This window comes from Asparagus officinalis, chromosome 9, assembly GCF_001876935.1.
Source record: "Asparagus officinalis chromosome 9, Aspof.V1, whole genome shotgun sequence".
In the NCBI taxonomy this organism is placed as follows: domain Eukaryota; kingdom Viridiplantae; phylum Streptophyta; class Magnoliopsida; order Asparagales; family Asparagaceae; genus Asparagus; species Asparagus officinalis.
The window spans coordinates 58,691,827-58,699,638 of record NC_033802.1 but is presented as its reverse complement, the minus strand read 5'-3'; positions in this window follow the sequence as shown (position 1 = coordinate 58,699,638).

The window sequence follows — 7,812 nt, the reverse complement described above, 5'->3', positions numbered from 1 at the left end:
ATGAAGATCTCACGAAGAGACTTGAAGAGCAAGGGGCCATGCTCAAATCTCAGCAAGAGGCCATCAATGAACTCCTGGCCCTGTTGACTCAACTCGTTACAGACAAGGCCAAATCTCAGAAGACAGATTCGCCACTCAGGCAAGAATCTTCCCGAAGGGAAAGAATGTCTTCATCCCGACCTCATGCAAGCAAAGGGAAGGGAAAGGTGGTTGATGACACGGCTTCTGACCAAGAAGCCCACAACCTGGAATCTTGTCTATCAAAATGGAAGAATTGGAAGCCCGCCTCAATGCCATTGCTAACAGAAGCGAGTTCCAAGATGAGGGAGTTGTCAGGCCCTATCCTGCCGAATGGGATGCAGCCCCTTATCCTCCAAAGTTCGAAGTCCCGACGCTACAAACTTTTGACGGCACGAGATCACCGAACCAACATATTTATCATTTCAAGTCACAGACTGGGAATGTAATATCAAATAATGCCATACTGGCTCGATTGTTCATTGGCACCCTTAAGGGAGTTGCCTTTGAATGGTTCAGGAAACTACCTGCCGGATGTATCCAAAGGTGGGCAGATTTAGAGAGACTCTTCCTGTCAAGATTTTTTGAAGAGGATACAAAAGTCTCCATCCATACCCTTCTCACCACTAAGCAGAAGAAGAGGGAATCCGTCAAAGCCTTCATCAAAAGGTTTCGAACCATGGCTCTCCGGTGTTCGTCAGGTATGACACAATCTACTTTAGTAGAGACCTGTCGACACAACTTGCAGACCGACCTCCTAGCCCGAATCGGAGTTGCAGAATATCGTTCTTGGAGACAACTAATCTCTCAAGGCGAACAGGCTCAAAAGATTATTGCTAGGATCAAAGCTGAAGAACAAAGTAGGCAAGATCAACCTGAGCAATCGGACCAAGCCCAACCTTCTCCTGAGCAATCGGACCAAGCCCAATCTCCTGAGTCAGAAGGGGAAGATACTACGACCACTGAAGCTAATCCTCTTTAGTAGGATACCGGGTCACCAATAACTATCACGTTAACATTTACCTCTGATAGTCAAACTCATTAGATAGTGGCCTACTCCTTTTTCCCCCTGCACTTGTTCAAGACTGGGGGTTGGTTTATTTGTAGTTCATTGGATTATGAGTAATAAATTTTCTGAGTTGTTATGTTTAATAAAATACCTCTGTCATCCTTTCCAATAGGATTGCGGGTCCAATAACTATCACGTTAACATTTACCTCTGATAGTCCATCAACTTGTCAATCCACTTTAATAGGATGGCAGGTCCACTAAAACTATCACGTTAATGATCACCTCTGATAGTCTGTTTTCTCCAAATTCCCCCATCAATCCTCTTCAGGTAGGATGACGGGTCTATCTAAACTATCAAGTTAATGATTACCTCTGATAATCCATTTCCTCTAAATTCCCCCACCAATCCTCTTCAAATAGGATGGCGGGTCTATCAAAACTATCACGTTAATGATTACCTCTGATAGTCCATTCCTCCCAAATTCTCTTGCCAATCCTCTTCAAGTAGGATGGCGAGTCCACAAAAATATCACGTTAACAGTTACCTCTGATAGTCAAACTCATCAGATAATGGCCTACCAGGTGATGTGCCTCTATTTCGACTTCATGGATAGTGCCTCACTAGGCGATGTGCCTTGTCTACCTCTTTTTCTTCCCCTGCTAAGTCTTAATCAAGACTGGGGGTTGGTTACTTGGAATCCATTGGATTAAGAGTAACGAATCTTTCACATCGTCGAGTTAACATTACACTTCTGACGATCATCATCCCCACAGAGTATGCATTCAACTTGCATCACTCCCAATTTGTCACGTTAACAATATACCTCTGACAACAATCAACTTATCAATCCTTGACAATAGGATTATAAGTCCTCAAAATTGCTCAAATCGCAATCTTCCCCAGCAAAGTCTTCAAAATCTTGTTCCAATCACAAGCATCAAAATTTATCGCTTTTGATAATAAACTCATTTAGCAAGTTTCCCCAGCGAGACGCTAATTCCTAAAATCTTGTGCAAGTCATAAGAACACATTCCTGTCATGTTAACATTAAACCTCTGACAAATCCACTTATCAATCCTCGTCAATAGGATGATAAGTCCACAAAGTTGCTTCGATCACAACACATCCCTGTCATGTTAACATTAAACCTCTGACAAATCCACTTATCAATCCTTGTCAATAGGATGATAAGTCCACAAAGTTGCTTCGATCGCAACACATCCCTGTCATGTTAACATTAAACCTCTGACAACAATCCACTTATCAATCCTCGTCAATAGGATGATAAGTCCACAAAGTTGCTCCGATCGCAACACATCCTGTCACGTTAACACTAAACCTCTGACAAATTCGCTTATCAATGCTCTCTAATAGGATGACAAGTCCACAAAGTTGCTCTAATCGCAACACACATCCTGTCACGTTAACACTACACCTCTGACAAAAATCCACTTATCGACTCTCCTCATAACACTACACCTCTGACAAAAATCCACTTATCGACTCTCCTCAATAGAGCGATAGGTCCATAAAATACTGTTAGGTTAACATCACACCTCTAACAGTCAAACCCTCCCCAATGAACTTGTTAATCCTTTTTCAACAAGAATAGCAAGTTTTTTATTATAAAATCCCCAGTGGATTAAAGATTTTCTGGAATTATCCTAGTGATAATAAAGAAAATTTCTGAATTTCACTCTAAGTGAAAACTCATGCCAAGTTAATATTACACCTCTGGCACTTCTAATTTTCTTTCAGTGTTTCGAATAACAAAGTTAATATTACACCTCTGGCACTTCTAATTTTCTTTCAGTGTTTCGAATAACACAGGAAGAAACAGTGGCAAAGTCTACGTATTCAATATCGTAGCTAGTGATTATCATTAAATTGATAATCTCTGAATCCATACATTGCATGTATGGGGAATTTTATCCCGAATCCTAAGAAGGGATAAGTCAACGCCTAATACCCGTTGCCGGTGAGTCTTTGACCGTAAAAAAGGACAAAAGTCTACGTATTCAACATCGTAGCAGGTCGTTATTAATAACGCCAAAATCCATGCCTTACACGCATGGGGAACATTATCCCAAATCCTAAGCAGGGATAAGCCTACGCCTAACACGCGTCGCCGGTTAGTCTTTTTCCGTAAAAATGACAAAGTCTATGTATTCAAAATCATAGCATCAAGTCTAAGAGGGTTCATTCTTTTAGCACAACGTTACATGTGGAACGGACTTAGACAATCCATGTGCTAGCCCGACTCAAACGGTAGTCGGTAAAGGCTTATCAAATCCGTTAATGGCTGAGGGTTTGCCAAAAATCCTATGCATGTTCGTAAGGCCCATCAGCTTAATGGACGTGAGCCGAGACTTGAAACAGATAAGCTAAAGACAAGTTTCAAAGACTTAGTCAAAAATGCACGGAAGCCACTTCCATGTCTCAAGTCAAAACGTCGAGGTCAGACCCGCGTTGCAAAAATCATGACGCCGAGGTCACACCCGGGTTCTAACTTTAAAAACGCCAAGGTCAGACCCGCGTTTCAAAAATCATGACGCCGAGGTCACACCCGGGCTTCAAATCCAAAACGCCGAAGTCAGCCCCGCGTCTCAAATTCAAAACACAGGGGTCCACCCCCGCATTCCAGAAGCAGGATTATGACGCATACCTTCACACAGGTCTTACGTGGGAAAATCCCTTCAACCAAGCTCCCTTCAAAGCGAGTGCAGAGAACAACTTTTTTGTGACAAGGAATCAACAGCTCCAGGATCAGAGTGAGATCCAAAGTATTCCGAAAATTCGTCCCAGTCAACCGCGAACTTTCGAAAACTTTGGAGGGGGTTCTGTAGGCTGTCTAAAAATCAAAATAGATAGCTTATCCTCCATTAAACACCGATGATGGAAGTTACAATCTGACGACTTCCAGAATGCTACAATTTGAAGACTTTCACGTAGATCGCTGAATGTTACAATCTGACGACCTTCACGACAACCGATGAGAGCTCTAGTTCAACAGCATTCACAATCAACATCGGGAGTTATAATCTGACGACTCTCATATTCTCAAGGATCCAAGACGAAGATTACAAGATAATGATCTTTGCAACGCTATGACAAAAGAGATTACTTTGCGATAATCTCTTCAAGACAAGACGCGAAGGTCCTCCCGCGTTACAACGTCAAAACGCGAGGGTCGAACCCACGTTACAACGTCAAAACGCTGGAGTCGATCCCGCGTTACAACATCAAAACGCGAGGGTCGAACCCACGTTACAACATCAAAACGCCAGGGTCGAACCTATGTTACAACATCAAAACGCTAGAGTCGGACCCGCGTTACAACAAGCGAAACGTGAGCGACCCTCGCGTTCTGGATGTTCAGTCAACACCCAACCTCGCGTCTCAATCCTAAGACGCGAGGTTAGGATCCTGAACGCCAACGTGGGCGTTTGACTCATTCAAATATGAGTCGAACGGTTTCAGAACCGTTTTCCCCACGATCTGAGGAAATCACGCCCACTTGATCGACCACTGGAGACAGGCTTTTGAGGAGATCGGCATCATCTTCCAACGAAGATCATCTTCAACTTCAGCAACAGAGAGCTTTGATCCTTGGCTATTAACCGAACTTTCGGTTCAAATCAACTCTTTCATAGAGTTTCAAACTCGTTCAGAGTTATCAATTAAGAGTTATTTTCAAACTTGCCACGCAAGTTCTCCACAGCGTCGAATCGTGAGGAGAAGACATCGTTCCAGTGAATCAAGACGTGCGGATCGTCAACGGAGAGCAAACTCGACGCAAGCAATCGAGGGAGGCACTCCATCGCCACCGTGAAGAACCCAGTTTTAAACAAAGGGGAGAACCAAATTTGTTCTCCTCTCTTTTGTAATCGAGTTGTAATCGGAATCAAAGAAATACAAGTCAATTTTCTTTATTCTCTTCATTGCAATTTTTCCTACATACACAAAAGAAAGGAGAATTAATCTGGATTCTCCCCTTTGTTTAATTCTGGGTTCTTCACGGTGGCGATGGAGTGCCTCCCTCAAATGCTCGCGTCGAGTTTGCTCTCCGTTGATGATCCGACGTTTTGCTTCACTGGAACGATGTCTTCTCCTCACGGTTTGACGTTGTGGAGAACTTGCAAAGCAAGTTTTAGAACTCTGAACGAGTTTAGAAGAACTCTGTAAAAGAGTTGATTTGAACCGAAAATCGGTTAGTAAGCCAAGGCCAAAAAAAAGCTCCGGTGGTCGATCTCCAGATCCGAGAATACTCCAAAGATCCTCTCTTTGCTGCCAAGCTCCAAGGTCAATCCGAGCCAAGAAGTTCTAACATTTAACTCAGTTGAGTTTCTTCTTATTTATAGGGGATTAAAGGGGTGTAATTGCCCCTTAAATCACTCCTAAGTGGGGTGTAACCGCCCCCAAATCGTGGGAAATAGTTTTGGAACTGTTCAAAAGTTTTAAGGGGTGTAATCCCCCCTAAAATCTCTCCATAATAAGGTGTAACCGACCCCATTAAGTGGAGATACGGTTTTAAACCCATATAGGTTCTATTTGAACCAGTCAAACACAAAAAAACGCAGGTCTGTCCCCCGCGTTTTGATGTTGCAACGTAGGTCCGACTCTGGCGTTTTGATGTTGACATACGGGGAGGACCTCCGCATTTTGGTGTTGACACACGGGGAGGACCGTTGCATTTTGTTCTGGGAGTTTGGAACGCGGCCACGAGCTATGCGTTTTGCATCTGGGACGCATAGGTGAGCTCCGCGTCTGAATTTGGAGAGACCGTCGATTTGTAGTCTCTTTTGCTAGAGCGTTGCAAAGATCACCATCTTGTAATCTTCATCTTGGCTCCTTGAAAATATAAGAGTCATTAAATTGTAACTCCCGATGTTGATTATGAAAGCTGTTGATTAGAGCTTTCATCGGTTGTCGTGAAGGTCGTCAGATTGTAACCTTTATCGATCTATGTGAAAATCTTCAAATCGTAACCTTCTGGAAGTCATCAGATTGTAACCTCCATCATCAGTGTTTGATGGGGGATCAGCTATCTATTGTGATTTTTAGACAGTCTTCAACTACTTTCGGCTTGATTCCTTAGGCAAGAAGATACATAGGCAGTCTTATGATGCAGCCAGGTTGGATTATTTGATGAGGGTGAGACCGATTTAGTGAGTAGACATCGACGTTTGGGAGAGTATTCGCACTCTTGTTTGGGTCTCGACTTATTGTGGATTGAGCTCGTTGTTGTGAATTGTTTCACTTCGTCCTAGACGCAACAAGTGAGACATTTATTTTAGTTGGTGTCGGCTCAGTTTTGAAAAAACTTCACCGAGATGGAGAATTGTAGGTGAAGAGAAAAATTCGCGCAGAGGAGCCGTGTGAAGAGATAGCAACTCACGTGAACGAATTTGTTTTTTGTTTTAACCGCTGGATCGAAGGTGTTACCTCTGTTTTAACCACTGGAATGAAGTTGTTTTTGCTCCACGCACGCGTTTTCAACGCAGGGACCACTTGCTGATTATAAATAGGCTGATGTTTCTCTCCTAGGCTTGGTGCAAATTAGGGGGTTGCGGCTGTGAGCAGAGGCAGGGTACAAGAAAATAATTAACGGGGCTGCCAGTGCTTTCGGCTAAGTTTATTCGGCAGAGAACCGACGTGATTTTTGAGCAGTCCCTTTTGAGGGTTTTGTGCATCCCCTTGAGAGATAATTGTGTGAGAGGTTTGAGAGATTGTGTTAGGGTTTAGATTGAGTAATTATAAACCCTAGTTCTATTCTCTCCCTCTATTAGTATATCTCCCCCCTTCCATACCCCGTGGACGTAGGCAGTTTGTCGAACCACGTAAAATTAGTTTGTTTGTGTTTGTGGTCATTGTAATAGTTTTTAGGATCCCTTGACAAGTCAGTCTTAGAACTGATGAGCCGATATCTTACTTTGTTGAGATATTCGCTTTAGATTCTTGTTTCCTTGGTGAGACAGGAATTCTTATTGATCTTTCTCTATTATTGTGCACCAGAAACTCGATTCTTGTTTCCTTGGTGAGACAGGAATTCTTATTGATCTTTCTCTATTATTGTGCACCAGAAACTCTGCCGAAATTTCTGGTGAGACAGGAATTCTTATTGATCTTTCTCTATTATTGTGCACCAGAAACTCTGCCGAAATTTCTGTTGCGCACAACATGTTTGTGTTTGAAGTATTAAACTCATTTGAATTGATGTGTGATTGTGTTCAATTTCAAAAAAATATTTTTAATTTAAACATCCTTGTCTGTAGTTTTGACCACATTTCCGTTTGATTGTTTTAGTTTTACTTCTTGCTTATGCGTAGCATATGAGATTGCATGCTGGTTCTAGTTGTGGAGAAACTTGAGTGAATTTGATTTGAAAATCCTGATCCCGGACTATGATCTTGTTTTAAGGGTATCACTTGGAATAGGTGACACGTGAAACTCAGTTTTATTGTTTTGATTTTCTATATTCAAGAAGATAAATGTATCAGCTGAGAAGTAAATGTGATACTGTGAATAGGGAAGTTATTATGTGGTTGAGTGATATGTATTGAATGGAATTAAACAGCCTAGAAGGACCCTTCAGTGAAGCCTCTCCTTATGAGATAACACTTGATAGACTAGTCTAGAGGTTGTGTTGCTTGTAATGTGCTGCTCATTTCCCTGGTAGATTGAGTTCAAATAAGATTCATCATATATAATAGTTCTTTTTCGAGTAAAAGCTCTATTTGTAACATAATAATTAAATCTATTATTGTGTATAATTGGTTAAT